This window comes from Gymnoscopelus microlampas, assembly GCF_963454915.1.
Source record: "Gymnoscopelus microlampas genome assembly, chromosome: 4".
In the NCBI taxonomy this organism is placed as follows: domain Eukaryota; kingdom Metazoa; phylum Chordata; class Actinopteri; order Myctophiformes; family Myctophidae; genus Gymnoscopelus; species Gymnoscopelus microlampas.
In genome coordinates this window covers 52,625,931-52,647,719 of record NC_139941.1, presented here as the reverse complement: position 1 = coordinate 52,647,719, position 21,789 = coordinate 52,625,931, and the positions used below count along the sequence as shown (strand labels likewise).

The following is a 21,789-nucleotide window of genomic DNA, read 5'->3' as shown; positions in this document are numbered from 1 at the left end:
TTCTTCATAATATTAATATCCATCTGAATGGAAGTCAGTCAGCCATGTTTGTGAAAAAGGTTTTATTATTTTATAATTGACCATAAGTCATTTATTCTGTAATAATTTATAATGTGTGATAATTAATGTGTTAGCATCATTATGACACGGGTGGACCTAGACCCTCTAGGAAACACTGATGACATGCAATCATTTATATCAAGTAATGATTTATATGTAATCATGTGTAATCATGAGTAATCATGTATATGTAATCCTTTACAATATGTAATCATGAGCAGGGGAGGAGATCTCATTACAACTTAGGAGGGAACCACAAATAAGTTATCTTCTCATCAATAATATCAACATAGAGCTAATGCTAGGATTTTAAACTAATAATGTTCACAATGATTACAGTTTGTCTGACATTTGGTATAAAAAACAAAACACCAAATCCATGTTCAATGCTTGAAACAAACTATAATGTTATGTTAGGATGTAAATAATCCATTATAGGTTGACATCACATGACTTAATAACAAACACATTAACGTCTCCATGTTTAACTGCAGGACTTATAAACATTGATACTTTCACATGAATTCATCATTTGAGATTTGATTTGATTTGGGTAAAAGATATAGGAGCAAAATCACAAAACAACTTAAACCTAGGATAACACACTAAAGCGTAATGAAACACCCGTTTCTATGGTCCTGCAGCATAACTAAAAATAAAGTCCAATAAATGTATTTGAATTCCCAATTATTCATTTTAATTATGTTAATTAGGAGAATGAGCGCTCTGCGTTGTGACAGTGACACGATGAGTCAACAATAACAGAAAGGTTGTGCAAACTTCACTAAAATAGAGAACAAAATATGTGTCTAATTCGGACAGTTTAGATATTCCTTGGTCAGTAGCAAAACAAAAAAATAAAAGCCTGGAGATAGAGGCTAGTATTATTCATCTTTCCGTTTTTCAGCTCCACTGTTGTGTTTCTATCCGTTCATATTGGCTTAACTTCACTCATTAAACTTGTTAACAGCTCTGTGGACAAGTGATGATGAAGCTTGTGGATTAATTTACGTGTCAGTTGTTGGTGATCAGGACACACCGGTAGCACCTTCTCAAAGTATAGTGTTTACTGTATGTGAGAATGATTTCAAAAGTGGAATCAGCTTCTATTAAATATAGATTTTAAATTATATAATTTATTTAAAGATACTTTATTGGAGGAACATGTCAGACATGTCCCCTCCTTCCCCCCTGGGATCTGGGCCCCTGATCATGAATGGTTTGAAGTTCAGATGTTAGATTTTGGCTTTAATTTGCTTGGTTTGAATGGAATGTCAAAATATCAATAAAGGAACAACATAATTGGACCTCGTGTTTTCTTACATTTCACTCATACAGCATTTTCTCTTAACTTTCTGTTAAGAGAAAATACAAGAGAAGCCAACCTCCACATTCACCAAATGTGTTTTTCCCCAGGTGTCCCGCTTATTATAAGCGAATGTGGGCTTGAGTCACAAATTTTAAATTATTTTAACTAGTGAATCTCAAATATTTTCATGTCATGGACCCCCAAATTAATGTAGGCTAATTTGTCCCTATAACCCCATCTGAAGATGTTGTGCGCCAGCTGGAGCCCGTACCAGATTTGTGTTAAAATGTTTAGAAAATCTTCCAAATAGTCCACATTTGTATGTTTTTTTTTTAGAAAATAGCAGATCTACAAGCTCACAACGCGACGCATCGCGAAGCGTTGTGAGCTTGTAGATCAGCCATTTTCAATTTGCTTGAAGATCGGCTATTTTCGCCTCCGCAGTGACATTAAGGCATCATACAGTAGCTTATCTTCATTATTACGTGTGTTAGGATTTAAAGTTCAAACTGGAGCCACAAACCACCAGGAGACAAAGGTTGCAATCAAATATCCAGTTTATTTAGCCGGATAATGATGTGTATAGTGTTGACATTGGGTTTCATGATGATTGCCACGGTTCTAAACAAAGACACAAAGAAACAAATTATAATATCATGCCAGATAAAATATCAAACATAGATATGGCCTTTAAATCATATTATACATGAAGGTATTGTATATCATCAAAATAATAATTGGCCAAGTATTTACTTCATAATATTAAACACACCTAAATATCCATATAACTCAAGTTCATCAATTCTTAAATATAATCCACATCACTAGAAGTAAAACACTGGAACTTACATTATAGCAGGTTTAACAGACGCATGGCAAACATCAGTACATCAGCAGCACACGGCACACACACAGGCCGGCCGCATGTGTTTGGAGACAAAGGACAAGAGGAAAATGGGAATCCAGTCCTGATTTTATAGTGGGAGGAAGTGAGGTCACCACCACAGGTACCACTGAACCCCATTGTGGTGCCTCCTTGTGGAGCGGAGGGGAAATGAACCTTGCAGTTTCTGACAACGTGACACTTTGGCTGAGATTGCCCGCTTGGCCGACACTGGCAAATACTCGGAGGGACCTAATAATTCAGCTCTAAATGCAACTGATAGCCCAGGGAAGAAAAACAAAAGCGGTGGAATCTATATTATGCATAGGCTACAAGCAATACATCGTTTGACATATTTTTTATTTTTTATATATATGTGTTGACAAATGTTGGGCACATAGGCCTACTATTTCATTGGCACTGTTGTAATTGATTTTGCATGAAGAATAAAGCATTCTAATGACATAATGCAAGCTTTGGTCCCTAGTAAGACAGCCTTGGGGCTGACTTGAGAACGGGTGGACCTCACGCTCAAATCACCTACAAAAAAACATGAATGAATCTGACTGCTAGTGTAGGAATTGTCTTAAATGCCGGAATGATCAAAACATGGTCGTAAATTGCTTAGTGAATCGGGGCCATTGTCTCAGTTTATGTGTAGAAGTGAAATGATCCATACAGTATACTGTGGGTAATTAAAGTAAATACATTTAAAAAATGAACTGTAACCAGTGCTGCTGTCGTCTTACTGTGGGAGATGTGTCTCACACCTCCTTGTGAGTGAGTGGTCCTCAACTCTTTCACTCTGGTATGTACGTGTATTTTGTGTTTCAATGTGTGTTGCGGACTGACACTTTAAAATAAAAATACACTATACACTATAGCAATGGTATTCTTTCCTGTCATCAAAAGCGTTCCTCCCTTTTGTCATCTAGGCCCTAAATGACACAAATGGAAGTGTGCTGTAAGGCAGGTACACATTGCAGGACCTTAAAGTGCTCGGGGGGGTCATCTGATCGTTGCAGGAGTTTATTTCTTGAAATCGGCTGTCATAATGTCGTTGTGGTTTTCACAACACGATTGATCCCCGACAAGGGCTGACACACTGTAGGATAGTTCACTAGGATGCCATCTCCAGAGTCAGACCCAATACATACATTTGTGTTAATTCCAATTCATTTTAATCGACGTATCCCGTGATATGCCTATCTCCCTCTCCCTCTCCCTCTCTTGCACGTCAAGTGCGCTGAAACAGTTGCCATGTCCGCTTATTATAAGCGACTTTGGGATTGTTTTTCTGTAAAGTTGCTTGAAAGTGTAGTTGCTTTTTTTGGCCTTGTTTCCTAATATTGTTTGAACCAGTTGTTCTCAAACATTTGGCAAGGACCCCCAAATTAATAATAATAATTAATTGTCCGCAGACTAGAGGCGCAGACATCCCCCTTCTGAAAATATGTTGTGCCATAGACCCCTATACAAGATCTGTGTGGTTTTTTAAATATTCCACAGTTTTCTCAAGATTCTTCTTTGAAAATAGCTGCGATGCGTTGTGAGCTTGTAGATTGGCTATTTTAAAATATCCAATGTATTTGTAAATAGGTTTAAAGTGCTCAAGTGGCCTTTTCTTGGGCTTGTTTTCATAGACCTGGTTGCTTATTTCTCTCGCAACATCTGGCAACGCTGTTCATACACAGCCACACACACACACACACACACACACACAGAGAGAGAGCACGCTCTCGCTCTCTGTCTCTCTCTCTCTCTCTCTCTCTGTACAATTCCTCTAAAATAAACAGCCCACCAGGCTCGCTCACTTTCTCATTTTGTTTTTTAATGTTAACTTATTACAGGACTGGACGGTAATATTGCGGTAGGGACTGTTTGTTGTGGTCAGATCCAGCGACGCCCCCCTAGCCACGGTTGCTGTAATGTGCTCTCATTGGCTGTAGCGTGGATCTCCTCGCAGACCGTTTCATACTGTATGATACTGTCCGATCTCCTCTCTGCGACAGGGCCGAATATCTAACAGTTTAGTTATCTGAAAACGGTCGGAAAGCCGTCGCAGAGCGGAGAATCGCGGCCACATCGTGTCGCGGAGCCTTTCACACACAGCGAGCATTATCTCGCCGATCAAAGGCCGATCTGCGTCAGATCGGGAGGTTTTGTCGGCGAGCGCCAAAAAAGGTCGGCGACAGTAATATCGGACCTAATGTCCTGCAGTGTGTACCTGGCCTTAGGGGATCCAAGTGAGAACGTGGAAATCTAACCACATTAAAAAAAAAGTTTATTCCATAACCAACAGTCAAAGGAAGCTTAGAATTCAGATGTTGTCTTGTTCCAGTCACATATTAAACACATTTAATATTTTTTGCATTAATTGTACAGTATTCAGCAATGACACTTCATAATACTGCTAAAAACAATAACAAGTGAACAGCTGGAGTGCTTCTGTTGCTTTACATCACCATCAATACAGTGTTCATGTGAAATATATACAATAATTACATTAAATAAACATATACAACAATTCTTAAAGTACAAAATGACTAATTCAAGCATATTTGGCTATCAAAAATAAATGTCCCACATCTTGCAACTGAAAACACACAGAATGTGCATCCTGCTCATAGCTGCACTTCCTGTCACATGCATGAGGTGAGTAAGGTCAAAGGTCGTTCCCAGAATCACTTCACTGAAACATCAGCGGTGAAGTGGAGCTCTTCATGCTCTGGTCTAGAGCAGTGCTTTTCAAAGTGGACTTCAGGGACCCCCAGGGGTCCGAGTTCAGGGACCCCCCGAGAGGGAGTTCTATAGACCAATTATTTGTTTACAAACATTGAGACTGGACGCACAGGTGACTGTTTCATGTAATCAATTCCCAACAGATCCCCAAACCTGCTGTTTTGGGGTGAGCTTGTTTCAGTTCATTCAACCTCCTCTGTGTGTAGGCTAGTGAGGTGCGCCCTGGCAACACATATATACTTCATTGCGCAGCGGTATTGCGCACCGAGAACAGCTGACATGCAAGCTCACAACCGCGTCACGGATGCGACCGCTGTGAGCTTGGAGATCTGCTATTCTCGGCCGTTCTCTGCGCGCGACACCTTCGCGGGATGGAGCATAAATTAGTCTCGACGGGCTGCAGCTGCGCGAGCCAAGCAGGTTCTGGTGCCATGATCATAGAGCGCTCCCCCCGTTCTTATGACAGCCACTGGAGGTGGAGTTTTGAGGACAACTGCTTTGAATTGTTATTATTGTTTACACACAACAGAAACCAATAATAATAATAATAATAAACTTTATTTATATAGCACCTTTCATGACATAAATGCAGCTCAAAGTGCTTTACAGGGAGAAATACAGAAATGGTACACAAACCAACAATAAAGCAAAAGAATATATATATATATATATATATACATATATATATAATAATAAAAATATACATGAAAACATCAAAGCAGTTTAACGGAGGCATAAAAATAAGGTACAGTGTCATAGAAAAAGATCAACTAAAAGCAAGAGTGAAGAGGTAAGTCTTGAGCTGTGCTTTAAAGCTATCCACGGAGGGGGCCTGTCTTAGATATAATGGGAGTTTATTCCAAGCAGTCGGCCCATAGAAGCAAAATGCTGCTTCACCGTGTTTTTTATATGACATTTTAGGTACCTCGAGTCGGCCAGCACTAGAGGACCTGAGTGGGCGATTTGGAACATGTCTAGGCAGGAGGTCCTTGAGGTAGGAAGGTGCCAGACCATTAAGAGCTTTATAAACAAGTAAAATAATTTTAAAATCAATCCTAAAAACAACTGGGAGCCAGTGTAGTGATGCTAAGACTGGGGTGATATGTTCCCTCATCTTAGTTTTAGTTAAAACTCTGGCTGCCGCATTTTGGACGAGTTGTAGTCTGTCGGTTGTTTTCTTTGGCAGGCCAGAAAAAAGTCCGTTACAATAATCAAGTCGAGAGAAGACAAAAGCGTGGATTAACGTCTTTGCATCGTCCAGTGACAGATAGGGTCTAATTCGAGCAATATTTCTCAGGTGAAAGAAAGCAATCTTGATGACATGACTAATGTGTGCATTAAAGTTTAATTCAGAGTCAATAAAAACGCCCAGGTTCTTAACTGTAGTGCTACTTTCTATGGTCAAATTGCCGAGTCTACTTGTAATTGATTCTCTCTGCTCATTAGAGCCAATTATGAGAACCTCTGTTTTGTCCTCGTTAAGCTTGAGAAAGTTCTCACTCATCCAGGATGTAATGCTGGACAGACAGGTCAGTAGTGGGTCTAGAGCACTAGGGTCATCTGGAGCCACAGAGAGATAAAGCTGGGTATCGTCAGCATAGAAGTGGTAGTTCACTCCGTGTTTGGTGATAAGTTCTCCCAGCGGCAATACGTACAGGGAAAACAGTAACGGACCTAGAATTGAGCCCTGTGGAATGCCAGAGCAGATGTTGTGCTTGTCCGAATCAAAATCGTCTAGGTTGATGAAAAAGCTTCTGCCTATTAGGTACGATTTAAACCAAGATAGGGCCGTACCTGACAAACCTATCCAGTGCTCCAGACGCTGTATTAAGATGGTGTGATCGATTGTGTCGAATGCGGCTGTTAGGTCAAGGAGCAGGAGGACGGATACGTTTTTTTTGTCAGTGGACACCCTAAGATCGTTAACTACTTTAACCAGTGCCGTTTCTGTACTGTGGGCCTTCCTGAAGCCAGATTGGAATTTATTATGAATCATATTGGTCTGCAAATACACTTCCAGTTGTTGGAAGACGATTTTCTCTAGGACCTTGCCCAGGAAAGGCAGATTTGAAATCGGTCTATAGTTACCCAGCACAGAGGGGTCGAGGTTATGTTTTTTGAGCAGGGGCCTAACTACCGCCGTTTTGAGAGAGTCTGGAAACACACCTAATTGTAGGGAGCTGTTAACTATATTTAAAATATCAATGATCACACTGTCCAAAACTTCCTTGAGAAAGGGGGTGGGGATTACATCCAGTGGACAGGATGAAGAAGTCATACGCGATATGACCTTGCGGAGTTCCTCTTCATCAGTCTCACAGAATGATGTAAGGCCTCCCCTGCAGTGAGCTAGACCCTTACACCTGGCAGCATCAGCCGTAGTCGTGGTTTGGGTATTTGTGCTAGTGGCATTATTAATAATTTTGTCTCTTATATTAGAAATTTTGCTGTCAAAAAAGGTTGCAAATTCATCGCACTTGGCTTTGGAAGCAGGGAGCGCCTGCTTATGGGACTGGGGGGGGTTTAAGATACGTTCAATGGTGGAGAATAGTACTCTGGCATTTTTTTTGTTGTCATTGATAATGCCAGAGAAGTATGCCTGCCTTGCTAGGCGCAGGGCTTTGTTATAGACTACTGTAGCTGTCTTGAGAATGTCTAAGTGTATTGTGAGTTTATTCTTTCTCCAAGCTCGCTCAGCTCTACGACATTTCTTCTTCAGTGAGCGAACATGATCATTAATCCAGGGTGTTGCTTTGGTGGAGCTTTGTTTCTTTTTAGTTTTTAAAGGGGCCACTTTGTCAAGCGCTGACTCCAGTCTGCGATTATATTGTTGAACCATGTCATTCACTGAGGGAGTATCAGACGGGGGTGCACAAGCCAGATAGCGGGGAAACTCGTGGGCTGCAGATGAGCTAAAAAAACGTTTTTTTAAAATATACTCTGTATTGTTTTTCTCTAGTTCAGAGACAGCCATGTTAAAAAACACCACACAGTGGTCAGATAACTCTGGCCTATCAATAACCCTGTTAACCATGATATTCAGACCTCTAGAGATTACCAGGTCCAGAGTGTGGCCATGTTTGTGTGTAGGAACATCAATGTGCTGTATAAAATCACAGGAGTGCAGAGACTGTAGGAAGCCGAGAGCCACAGTATCTGATACATTGTCCACGTGGATGTTAGCGTCCCCAGTGATCAGAGTCCTTTTATAATTTGTAGAGCATATAGATAGTAAATCTGACATTTCTGTTAAAAATAGGGCCTTGCTGTGCTTTGGTGGACGATAGATATTTATCATTAGCACAGGCGATTGGTTCTCCAATATGATGGCTTGATATTCAAATGAGGTAAAATTGCCAAGGGTCAGAGGCTTGCACTTCAGAGTGTCAGAAAAGATGCTCGCTAGACCACCTCCTATCTTACCCTCACGTGCAGAATGTAGGAAACTGAAGCCTGGAGGACAGGCTGCGGCTAGAGTAATAGCACCATCCGAGCCGAGCCAGGTTTCTGTAAGGAATATTAAGTCGAGCTTCTCATCACAGATGAGGTCATAAACAGAGGAAGACTTATAAAGTAATGATCTGATGTTAAACAGGGCTAGGTTCATTTTATGGATTGGGGTAATTTTTTTTGGGTCTGTGTGGTTGGATAAGTGAGGATAGATTAGGTTGTTGGAATTTATTCCGGGGCCCTTGTGGTTGTTAAGAAATCTTTGGCCAAATTGAACAGGGATTAGATGTTGTGACTGTATATAGGGAGACGTTACAGGTGAAATTGCAGCAGGAATAGGGCTAAAGGGGGCGGTAGCCACGCTAGAGGGGGCACAGTGGATCTCAGTGGACGGGGGAGGGAGAGAAGAAGTTTAACAGGGGGGAAGTGACATCGACCGTCACTTCCTTCCAGGAAGTGAGAGTGGGGGAGGCTCTGGCTGTACCTTCAACAAACTGTACTGTACAGCGTGTCGTATGTTTTGGGTCAGTGTACGACTCCCCAACGGACTAGGATGGAGACCATCACGCGAAAAGAGGGGAGAGCGATTCCAAAACAAGTTAAAGTTATCAATGTAGTTTATTTGTTGGGCAGCGCAAAACGAGGGAAGCCAAGTGTGGAGATAGAGGATTCTGCTAAAACTACCGGCTCCGCGCCCTAGCGTGGGAAGTGGGCCGGACAGAAAGATGGACTTTCCACAGCTGCTGACCATCTCAATCAGGCTTTTGAAGTGGATTTTCAGAAGCTCTGAGCACTGTAACGCTGTGTCGTTTGTTCCCAGATGGAATATAATTTTTTCGATGGTTGGTGGGAGAGAGGATAACAGTTCTGGGAGTTTTCTGATAATGTCGGGCACTGTGGCTCCAGGAAAACAGCGTGTTATTGCGTTTGGAAAATGTATTTTTTTGAGAATGGAGTCGCCGATTAAGATAGCAGTGGGGGGGATCAGAGGTGGCACAGATTGAGGAACAGGAGTGCTGGCCATGGAGGAGGGAGGTGGTTCCACGGGTGGCTGCTGGCGAATGCGAGGAGGACCCCCGGACTGTCTGGCGACTGCTGACCGCACCAGGTCGCGGCGGGCAGAGGGGGACGCTCGGCGCGCAGATGGTGGAAGGACAGCTATATCAGCCGTCGTAACCAGGGGGCTGATGGCAGGTTGAGTGGCCGGCAGCGTGGAGGATGTGGACAGCTTGGACCTGGGTTCGGGGCGTGAAGTGGACAGGCGATCAGGCTCCAGGGACGCTGGGAGGCGATCCTTTGGAGCAAGAGAGGGGAACTCATGCATGTCCAGGATGGAAAAGGCATTACTTGTGGACAGTGGGGGGGCATGGAGTTGACGGGGCTTTCTGGGGTTCTTTCCCCGACCGACAACTCTCCAGGGGACAGGAGTAGAGCTGGCTGAGGGGCGATTTCTTGGCCGTGCGCCCTGGCGGTTCCACTTGTCGGTGGTATCCAGGCACGGGACGGTGGAGTCCAGCTCGGCGGGGGGGTTTAGCTGAGCAGCTTGTTTCTTCCGATGGAGGACGGCATCCATGTCAGCGGGGATGGTGGCTTCGAGCTCAGCCACTGCAGAAGTGGCACCTCCAGGGCCCACGGAGACCTCCGGGTCTGATGTGTTGGGCTCTGGGACTGATGCGATGTCATCGGGGTATATGGAGAACAGCTCATCGATGATCAGTTCATCATCACGGATCTGGTGGAGCAATGAGATTCTTCCCTCCAGTTCGGATACCTGCTGGGTCAGGATTATATATTTCAAGAGCGAGAGATCACAGTAAAAATCCTAAGCATTCTTCCTCCACACTGGGAGAAAAACAGCATCTGAAAGTTTGATGGGATGCATTTTTACACGTGAGACTGTGACCACTTTTACATTGCATCTTATGAGCGGTGGGGTTCTTTTGCTGCCGACCTGCGCGCGCATACTGTTTCGTATCAGTGTGACGTCGTCTGTTAAGGCGTCTATAGGCTCCCTCAGACGAAGGAGGTGTAGTTTAACTCAATTCACTTGAAATGACTACAATACAAACAAAATGTATTCTAACGATATGTTTCACCGCTGTGTGAACCTACGGTGTGTTCAATTATGACATTTAGACAAATTCATTTGAGCCAAAATCATATTTCATAATATCAGGGTTCGTAGGACAGAGTCGTTTGAACTGGGGGTCCATGCATGGCTTCATCATGAAACAGAATTTGGGGGTCACTGACACGAAAAAAGTCTGAGACCCCCTGGTCTAGAGTCTCAGTCCTGTAGTCCTTTGTTAGGTTGTTCAGAAGTATTGCACTGTTGAATTTAGATCCATTCCATTCTTGACTGTAGTACACAACCGTTCATATGATATCCCCACTGGACATGACCCCGGTCATGACCTTTGGGGAGGCCGTGGCTGAGTGGGTAGAGAGGCCGTCACCGGTTCACCTCCTGGCCCCCGGTCTGTGTCCAAGTGTCCCTGAGCAAGACACTTAACTTAATATATTGCAGTATTGATAGTTTTACTTAAGTAAAAAACGTGAGTACTTTTTCCACCACTGGACCCGGGGTTTCCATCTCCCTCCTTTCATTGTCCATCTTTGTTTCTTCTTCTTCCTTTCTTTACAGAGGTATATATATATGTTTTTATATCTATTATGACCAGCTGTGTGGTCAAAACATGTCGGCGTCCTTTTTAATTACGTAGCCACCTAACGATAAGGGCTTAAATATATACGTTTCCTTCCTGTTAGGCGTGTTCTCTTGTTTGGATAAATATTTCATATCTTCGTTCCATTGTCCCAAGAGGAGCACCACATGTTGTTATGTTTTTGTCCAAAGACTCACTTGAGCGCCCGGTTGTCTTTTGTGCCGTCGGTATATGTTTCAGTTTGAAAACAGAATAGAACTTTGTTCGCCGCCGATGGAGCTCAGAAATGGTCGATTCTCTCCTCTCTCTCCGACTGGCCGCCCTCGGTTGTGTTTTCTGAGGGTCCGTTGGGGTCGTCTATGGGGGTCTTTTTCTCGTTGTCTTCGTAGCTCAGGTTCTCGTACATCTGCTTGGTGTGGGGGCTGAGTTTCATCTCCTTGCTGCCTGCAGTAAAGTAACTAAGTACATTTACTCAAGTACTGTACTTAGTGATGAGCAGAGCAGCTTTCATTCATCATTGGACACCAACAGCTGAGACAGAGAAAACACACATTAACCCCTTAAACCCTCTCTGTAAACTGGACCCAAGACAGCAGATCTACAAGCTCACAATGTGCTGTGAAGCATAATTTGTCCTCCATCAAATCCTATCATAAATAATTGTCTTACTGGCAAACCTGATAGGAATAATCCTTGGAATCAAATCAATAAGAACAAGGAACAGTATATGCACTGAACAAGACTAGAATGACATCAATGGATTCTAAATTGGATATTTTACACAACTAAAGGGTAACTCTGAGAGTGTACAAAACAACAAGTGTACAACTCAGGGAGTGTACAAAATGGAACCAAATTGACACGTTTCCATTGTGTACACTCTCACAGTTAAATTAACATTGATTTTACAATATAAATTGGGGTCCCAGAGATATAAATGGCATTAAATGGGGGTCCGTAGCCTAAATGCCAAACTGTCAAAATGTCAAAATGTCAAACTGGGGGTCCTTGACATTAAAATGGTTGAGAATCACTGCTAGAGCCGTAAACAATCTTCTCTTATGGGGGTCCCTGGCATATCTTTTCAAATGGGGGTCCGCGGGATAATAAGTGTCAATGTTGGGGGTCCTTAGACATGGAAAGGTTTGAGACTAAGCTAACACACACCTGCAGTAAAACTCACCTGTTTGGTGGATGGAGAAATAATTCACTTCTCTTTCCACAGTCTGGTCACACAGAGTGTTTTAACAGCTTGTTTTCACCAGCCTGGTGAACACTGACAACTCTACTCGACGTCTATGTGGAATAATGTTACATTATATGAGTTGTTTATTTCACTATGAGAGTCTTTTATTACTTCCAAACAAGCAGCGCTGGTAACGAACCGTGTGTTGTGTGTTTGCTGGTGTGTGTGTGTGTGTGTGTGTGTGTGTGTGTGTGTGTGTGTGTGTGTGTGTGCGTGTGCGTGTGCGTGCGCGTGCGCGTGTGTGTGTGTGTGTGAGGGGGATATCAGAGTGGAGAAGACAGAGAGTGACGTCATGCTGGCTGACAGGGGCTCCTCCTATACGCTTGTTACCAGTGTTGCCATGTCTGCTTATAAATGAGCAATTTGGGGCTTCTTTTTAAGTGTAGTCGCTTTGGGCTTGCTTTCTAATGTTTTTTAAACCGGTGGTTCCCACATTTCTTTTCATGTTGTAGCCGGCTGGAGTTTGAGGCTTAGGGGCCACCGTAGAGACGGTGGCACGCTCCATTCCCGTTATGCGTTAGCCGGTTAGAGTGAGCCTCAGGGGCCACCATAGAGACGGCCGGGCGCTACACTTCCGTATTAACAATCTAGTGCTTTACTATTTAAATGCTCAGCCCGCAGCCGAACGTTAAGCTGCTCTGTGGTTTCGGCTGCGGGTTTTGCGACCCGGGTCTGATTTTGTGTTCTTTGTGTTGTCCTTGCCTGGGTGAGTAGCATGTTGCATGTCCGTTTTAATGTGTTGTACTGTGTTTTTATGTTTTAAAGCAGCATTTTAATCTTTGTTTATCACCCAGGTTGAGGTGTTCGGGTCTGGGTCCGGACTATCATATTGATGAGAGCCAGGGGGATAATGAGAAGGAATAACAATAATTAAGGTATACAAACTGTTAATTTAGTATGTTTATTTGATTATTTGATTTGTTTGTATACTTAATGTTGTTGTTTCCACCCCCCTGTAGATCTCACCACTGCTGTTTTGTTTACTTTGAGTTATTATTTTGTTTTCTTTTGTTTGAGTTATATGTTTCCTTTTGTACTAATTTATGTTTTTGTTTGTTTTCCCCTAAACATTGAGCGCTGCTGCCATCTGGAGCCGAGCGGGAGCCGGGGGGGTAAAGCCGACCAGCTACAGGGGTCACTAGGAGCACGATAGTCCACGACCATTCTCCAGGTTTGATGTGAATGCGAGCACCCTTTCTACACGGTGCCGCTCCCTTTTCTTGCATGTAGTGTGATTTAGTTGCTGTGTGTTTTTCATTACTTGTCTTGGTCGGTTCTTTAACCTGTGTTTAGCCTAGCTCCCTAGCTTTTAGCTCCTTGTGTTGGTCTACCATTGCCCACCTGCCCATTCGGCACCTGATGTAGCTCGTTTATCTGTGTTGTCAGTAATATTGTTGTGATTACTTGGGATTTCAACATTATAAATATAGTGGTATATTGTGACTGCGTATTTTATGCTTGATTGTATAGCACTGCTTTTGATATTTTAAGCCATTAATAAATTGTTGCCATGTTCTGTGCTAAAAGTAAATAAAATCTCCTTTATGTTTGGGGGGAAACCAAAGCTCTTGTCTCAAGCCTCATTATCGAACCTTGCATTGTTGGGGAGCCCGGTTTAAAGGTCTCATTTTCCCTGGTTAACCATTACCAGGGTGGCGTAGTCATACACTTCTATTAAATTCCTTGCTTGACACTCTGTTACAATGTCAAGGACCCCCAGATTAATATGTATTTGTCCGCAGAGTCGCAGACCCACATCTGAAAATATGTGGTGCCAGGCAGGGAGGGACCCCCATACAAGATTTGTGTTGTTAAAATGTTTCAAAAATATATATTTTTCCCCCAATATTTTCTATAAAAATAGCAGATCTACAAGCTCACAACGTGTCGTGATGTGACACGTTGTGAGCTTGCTTATCTGCTATTTTCAAACAGCCGATGTAAAGTGGGGATGATGAATGAACCTAGTTGCTTCTTTTGGGCTTGTTTTCTTAGACATGGCCGCTTGTCATTTTTATATTTCTTTGGCTATTCAAAAATAGCAGATCTACAAGCTCATAGTGCGGCACCGAGTGCCGCGCTATGAGCATATAGATTTTTGAAAAAAGTTGAAAATGAGTGGAAAACTTTGAATATATGTGTACATAAATGTTTATTTTAAAAGTGAACATTTTGTCAAAACATTTTGCTAAACTAATGGCCTACAGTAAGTCGTTTTTTGAGGAAAATTATATTTTTGCCTAAGTCAGCTCCTCATGACACTGGTAAAGTTATCGCCTATATCCTAATTCTTTCTTTCTTCTTTTTCCTTTATTTATTCAGGGAAGATCATTGAGAGCAAGCTCTCTTTTTCAAGGACGCCCTGATAACAGCATATAAAATACAATACATACATAATGAAAAACAATAACAAACATTTGAATCATATTACAGTGTCACAGATGCAAATAAACATAGAGTTACATGAAGAAGGTGCAAAACAAAAATCATGCTATCTCCGCCCCTTTTACAGATATTTTATTATTTATGTATTTATTATTGATAGAATAGTGGGCTGACAGGAAATGGGGAGAGAGATGGGGGGGTTGAGGTTGACATACAGCAAAGGTCGTCGGGATCGGGAGTCGAACCCACGACACACTGTCAAGCTGGACTACCAGCATATGTGGTAAGCGCCTGGATAAGCATTTTTTTTGGCCTAAGTCACTTGTTTTTGTGACTTAGGCCAAAATAATTGCCAAAGGATTTTGACTTAGGCCAAAATCATTTGGCCTAAGTCAGGTTTAATCCTATTTAAACCTATTTAAATCGCTTATGTTTCATAACTGACAGACAGTGTTATTTTTAAATTAATAGTCATAATTTGTTATAAACATTTTGGGTGAAATGATTAAGAAATATCCTATAGTTTTGTTTTGGATCCGTTTTTTATTTTTCCTGAAAAACTTTACAAAATGACAGGCCATTAGTTCAGCAAGGTGACGATTTGTAACTCAAATATTTGCTTCTGGGGGATTTTACAAATGTCTTCTAAATCCTTTTAAAACTGTTTTTTGAAAAGAACGTATGTTGCTATAATATCAGTGCTGATCAAAGTTTTTCAGGCCAAGGACCTCCCAAAATTATATGCATTTGGCCGTGGACCGCAATCTGAAAATATTTTGTTCCAGGGACCCCCCAGAAGCAGAGATTTTAGTTAAAAATGTATATATTCAAAGATTTGCATGTATTTTCATGATTTATTTAAAAGGAAATAGCAGGACTCCAAGCTCATAATGTTATGAGCTTGTAGATCTGCTATTGTTTGAATAGCCCAAAGAAATCTTAAAATGACACAGATGCGTTCCTGGCCTTAATGGGTTACATCTGGCCATCTACCTTTAGGACAGCAGAGGGCGCTCTTTGAAGCCTAAGACTGTTGATGCATACCTGCCATTCATTTGTAATGGTTTGGTATGGGTGATTGAAGTGACAAACAGGTTTCAGGGAATGAGGATGTTTGTTGTTCCTGTTCATTTGTCTGTTAGTTATTCATTGTTCTGATGTAAAGCGTCCTTGGGTTTATGAAAGGCGCTATATAAATTCAAGCTATTATTATTATTATTATTATCATTATTATTATGTTCCAGTGCATGAAATGTCTCTCATTTCAGAGCTGGTTAATGGAGAGGTTCACATGGGGGCAGTGGTGGAAAAAGTACTCAAATGTTTTACTTATGTAAAAATATCAATACTGCAATGTAGAAGTACAAAAGTATTGGAATCAAAATGTACTTAAAGTACCAAAAGTAGAAAGTACTAATTATGCAGAATGTCCCATTTCACACGTTTTCAAATGTCTAAAATCTTTTGAAAATAGCAGATCTGCAAGCTCGAGCTTGTGGGGACCCCCCAGAAGCAAAGATTTGAGTTAAAAATGTATATATTCAAAGATTTGCATGTATTTTCATTTAAAACAAAATAGCAGGACTGTGTGTGTGTGTGTGTGTGTGTGTGTGTGTGTGTGTGTGTGTGTGTGTGTGTGTGTGTGTGTGTGTGTGTGTGTGTGTGTGTGTGTGTGTGTGTGTGTGTGTGTGTGTGTGTGACATGAAGTCCTCTGTACTTCATGTCAAAGCGATAAGGTGCATAAGCAGCAGCTATATACCATACATGATTATGTGCAATAATCCTAAATGTTGTTTTCTGGAAACAGATGATGTAACATCATGTCTTTAATCTGATTGGCTGATTTTTCTGAACTACAGAACGAGTCCTCCTTCATTCTCTTTCAGACTCCAGAACTTCTCTTTCCGTAAACATCTGTTTATTCTGATCTGTTTATTCTCATCTATTAAATTCAGTTTATTTTTGATCAGTGATGATGAAGATTACAGCCACCCTCCTCATCCTCTCCTCTGTACTTCAGGTCAAAGCGATCCCAGGAAGTAAGTACATTATATCTATGTTATTATATAATATATACATTTATATCTACTGTTATTATATAAAAACAAATATGAACAATGCACAATATGCACACACACACACACACACACACACACACACACACACACACACACACACACACACACACACACACACACACACACACACACACACACACACACACACACACACACACACACACACACACACACACACACACACACACACACTCCTTTTACTACCTGTATATACAGTATTGAATCTTGAATGTTGGTCCAAATACATAAACATTAAAACAGATGTTAGGAACTGTTGTTGTGACATCATGAAATATGGAGAATATAATATTATACATCATGAAAATGAGGGTTTTGTGCAGAGGGAGGAGGAGGGGCCTATTATAGAACCCTGGGGATTCCAGAAACCTCACATCTCTATATTTCATCATACAAGTTTTGCACACATATGGTTTTAAATTTTGTACCTCTTCCTAACTGCTGCTATGTAAGAAGTACTATTTTAACCGTTAAAGAAATGTTACACCGTGTGGGGTTTATTTTACTTATTTATTATTGTAAAGTATACTTTATTATTTATTGGTAAAATAATTTACTTAAAGTACCAAAAGTAGAAGTAGTCATTATGCAGAATGTCCTGTTTCACAAGTTATTGTCTTAAATGTATTTATAAACATCTTTTGAAAATAGCAGATCTACAAGTTCACAATGCGTTGCTATGCAACGCATTGTGAACTTCTAGATCTGCTATTTTCAAATGGCCAAAATATATATAGACCTAGGTCTGAATTCGGTAATGTATGTTTTGTAATAATAATCAAAATCTACAAAGTAACTAGTAACTAAAGTTGTCAAATAATAGTAGTGGAGTAAAAGTACAATGTTTGTCTCTGAGATGTAGTGCAGTAAAAGTACTGAAAATTTGAAATACTCAAGTAAAGTAAAAAATACTTCAAAATTGTACTTGAGTAAATGTACTTAGTTACCGCTACGCCGGGTGTGCGCTCGGCGCTGCGCACGGTAAACACTGATCAAGGACGACACAGAGACGTCGGGTCCTGACGAGCGGACGCTGTGGTGGGCGGGGCGTGGAGACGTCATCACTCTAGAAATCTGACATTATTTAATACCTGGGTTGTTGTGACATCATGAAATACATCATTCCGTATGAATTACTTTCATAATAAAAAATAAATAAATACATAAAAAACCTTTGAATGTGTTTCAGTGTGAATAAAACGTTTGACAGGAAGATACTTTTAATATCCAACCTTTCACTTCATATAAGAACCAAACATGATTGTTTAACATGATGATTATTGTCACTGTAAAGAACTTTGTTGTTGAATTTAATGTCATCTTTGTTTTATTTCCAGTGTTCCATGAGGAGATTCAAGTCCTTAGCTGTTCAGACACAGTTAAAGACTCATATAAAGAGTACATGAACGGACTGGATGGTGAAGTGTTGTTCTACGCAGACTTCAACAAAGGGAAGGCGGTGGAGCCTCAGCCTCCGTTTGTAGATCATATGACCTTCCCTGCAGGAGGTTATGACTATGCTTTGGGTCAGCAGGCGTACTGCAAAAACAGCCTGGACAACATTCGCACTGCCTTGAAGAAACCACCAGTGAAAGGTACATGAATACTATTAACACGATAGTTATTAACTAAAACGGTTGAATACACACGCACACACACACACACACACACACACACACACACACACACACACACACACACACACACACACACACTTTATTTATTTGGATTTTCAATTCAAATACATGAATCGAAAAATCCAAGATAATATGATTAACAGCTAGGCCTACCATCACAATAAAACACATACATAACATAACTTTATTAGGGCTGGGAGTCGATTAAAACAATTAATCTAATTAATTAGAGGATTTGTAATTAATTAATCGAAATTAATCGCATTTTAATCACATCAATATTTTACCTGAGATCAGAGAAGCATTTTTTTCAAGTGGATTTTGGTATACGTCTTTGAGTACATGTACTCAAGTACGAGGTATTTGTACTTTACTCGAGTATTTCCAATTTCTAATACTTTTACTTCTACTCCACTACATCTCAGAGGCAAATATTGTACTTTTACTCCACTACAATTATTTGAAAACTTTAGTTACTAGTTACTTTGTAGATTTTGATTATTATTACAAAACATATAGTAACCACTTCGGCCCTATATTGGCCATTTGAAAATAGCCGATAAGCGCCTGCTATTTTCAAAAGATTTGTATTTGAAAACTTGAAACGGGACATTTTGTAAAATGAGTACTTTTGGTACTTTAAGTACATTTTTTACTCAAGTATTTTGAATTCTGGATTTTTAATTGTAACAGAGTATTTCTACATTGCAATATTGAAACTTTTACTTAAGTAAAACATTTGAGTACTTTTTCCACCACTGAAGGCTGGTAGAGACTATTGTTACTGTTGTTTTATGGTAGTTTATTTATCAATTAATAAAGAAAATGCGCGCATGTGACCCGCACCGCACCCCTCTACTTAACTGGTAGCTCAATCTCATTGTATTTAAGATATTCAATATACATTCAAAACATTTTAATGCCAGATTTCACATCCTGAACCTATTTTAGACTTTATGTAGTGACATGTTTGGCCCATGGGGGCAGTTAGCCTAGTGTTGATATTATACAGATGATAATAAAACGTAACATTAATGACATTTTTAATTGTCTATCTATTTCCAGATGGATATGTGTTCTATATGGCTCGCCACTGTGTGTTTAACTCCAGTGAGCTGAAGGACATACAGTACATACAGTCATATAATTTCGATGGTGATGAGCTGGTCAGGTGGGACAGTAGAGTAGATCAGTTTGTTGGATACACTGAGTATGGTGTGAAGAACGCAGAGCGCTGGAATAAAGATCCTGGACTACTGGCTGCGGTCAGAGCACACCCAGAGGTAGCCTGCAAACACAACATTGAGGGCTACTACTCCGATGCTCTGAACAAGAGAGGTGAGCTGATCTGAGAGCAGCACTCAACACTCATCACCTCATAAACTATAACATGAAATCACATGATTCTATTCAGAGATGATTAATGGTGTTAATATTGATCATATAATAATTATTATACATTTCCTTATTTAATGTGAAACATTTCAGATCCTCTTGATTTATACTGTATCCTAACAGGCTGTCACACAGTGGAAATAGCAGATCTACAAGCTCACAGCATGAGGTGTCAACATCGTACACAGAGTATAAATGAAACATATAGGTCTAGGCTATTTCTGAGCGTTTTCACCTACATATAATGACCTGCCTAAAATAGAGACAACAGGATTAATGTTTTTGAATTATCTTTAAAAAGAACCATGCAGGCTAAAACATTACTAGTTTGTTTTGTATGTTTTTAATCACTTTATTAATATTTTACAGGATTATGTGTGTTGTTTTGTTTGTTTATGAAGAAATATCATTTTCATACAATGATATTGCTTGGTTTATTGTTGTTTATGTAAAGCACTGTGTAACTGTGAATTATTTAATATGTTTAAATTATATTATATAAATGCATTCTACGTTGTAGAAAACTGTAGGCTATAGACACACACGGCCGGAAGCGGAAGGCCTACAAATTCACGCCCACTTTTGACACTCGGGGTCCGTTAGAACGATGAACTGCAGCTCTCAATGCAATCTCTATGAGAGGCATTGTAAAATACCGTCATTTCACTGGTTAACTACTGAAGCTGTAGCGATTTTTTTTGTGTTCTAATAAACTGTCCCATTTGTTTAATTTATCCTTTTTAATGTCCCATATCTGTCATCTCGATATACTACCCACAATATACTATAATATACTCCATCAGTATGTCAAAACCGCTAGCATCGGAGATTTAGAGTTTAAGTGGTCGCATGGTATATACGTCACGGACGCATCCCTTGAGGTTTTCAACAGGGGCGTAGCCACGGGTGGGCATAGGTAGGCCTGGGCCCACCCACCTGGCTGTTGTGCCCACCCAAAAAAAAAAAGAAGAAAACATTTTTTTCTGCTCGTGAACTGTGCCTGTGCTCTGTGAGTGGAGGCGGACTGCGGACGCGCGGAGGAGGCGGACAACGGGGCATTATTTGCGACCTGTCAATGTTTTCATGAAAATTAAGGCAAAAATAAGAATTAAATAACATAATAAACCCGCAAAAGACCCGCAAATTGCGCAAAAAAGTAAGATTTTAACCGATAATAACCGAAAAAAATCGGAAGCGCGCGCGCACATGGCACTCATGCACGCGCGCTGCGCGCGCGTGCATGAGTGCCCACCCACAAATCCCCATGCCCAGCTGCTGCCAGCTTTCTGGCTACGCCACTGGTTTTCAATACCCAGTGTGTTGCCGTTTTCAATATGTTTTGGTCATTATCTCTGGAACAGAAGGTCCAATCTGCTCGGTTCAAAGCTTGTTGGATGCGTGACTTTGAGGACATTAAGCAAACAATGACACATTTTCGGGTTATTTTTTTTTTTTAGGGGAGGCGAGATCTTAGTTGGGCAGGCGACCGCCTGTCCCGTCTCTACAGTGGGTACACCACTGGTCAGCGCTCGGCGCTAAAGGCAGTGATGTCACTGAAATGCGACAACTTCTGTCTGCCGTCTACCCTCTGCTGTGTTAATATTATGGGTAACTCGTTAAAGTGGCAAATTAAATGTGAAACACATCAACTATTAAGAAAACAAGAAGATATGTTGACAAAGACACTCCATACATTTGGAAACATATTTTTATTTAAATTAATATCGTCTCCAGTTAATGTAGGAATATTTTAAGAGAAGCCTAACTCTCATATCCTCTCATAGGGAATGCATTGAGAGCTGCAGTTCATCGTTCTAACGGACCCCGAGTAGCGGCGCTATCTCAAAAGTGGGCGTGAATTTGTAGGCCTTCCGTTTCCGGCCGTGTGATTCTATTGTAGAAACTAAAGTACTCTAGTGC

The 21,789-nt window shown here is 40.9% G+C and overlaps 1 protein-coding gene across 13 annotated transcripts in view; it reads left to right on the top strand.

The window, feature by feature from the left end:
* The window catches only part of LOC311044398 (H-2 class II histocompatibility antigen, E-S beta chain-like), a 162,246-nt gene that overhangs the window by 42,687 nt on the left and 97,770 nt on the right, over positions 1–21,789 (top strand). For 3 of the 13 annotated variants that reach the window (XR_014600685.1, XR_014600691.1, XR_014600693.1), the window contains 2 exons: positions 18,175–18,432; positions 19,540–19,812. The exons of 6 other annotated variants lie outside the window; for them this stretch is intronic. The gene's annotated coding sequence lies outside the window, so the exon portion shown is untranslated. Of the gene's footprint in view, positions 1–16,696; positions 16,781–18,174; positions 18,433–19,539; positions 19,813–21,789 lie in introns of all 13 variants that reach the window. 4 more of the 13 variants (XR_014600683.1, XR_014600686.1, XR_014600694.1 and 1 more) reach the window with 3 other exon arrangements.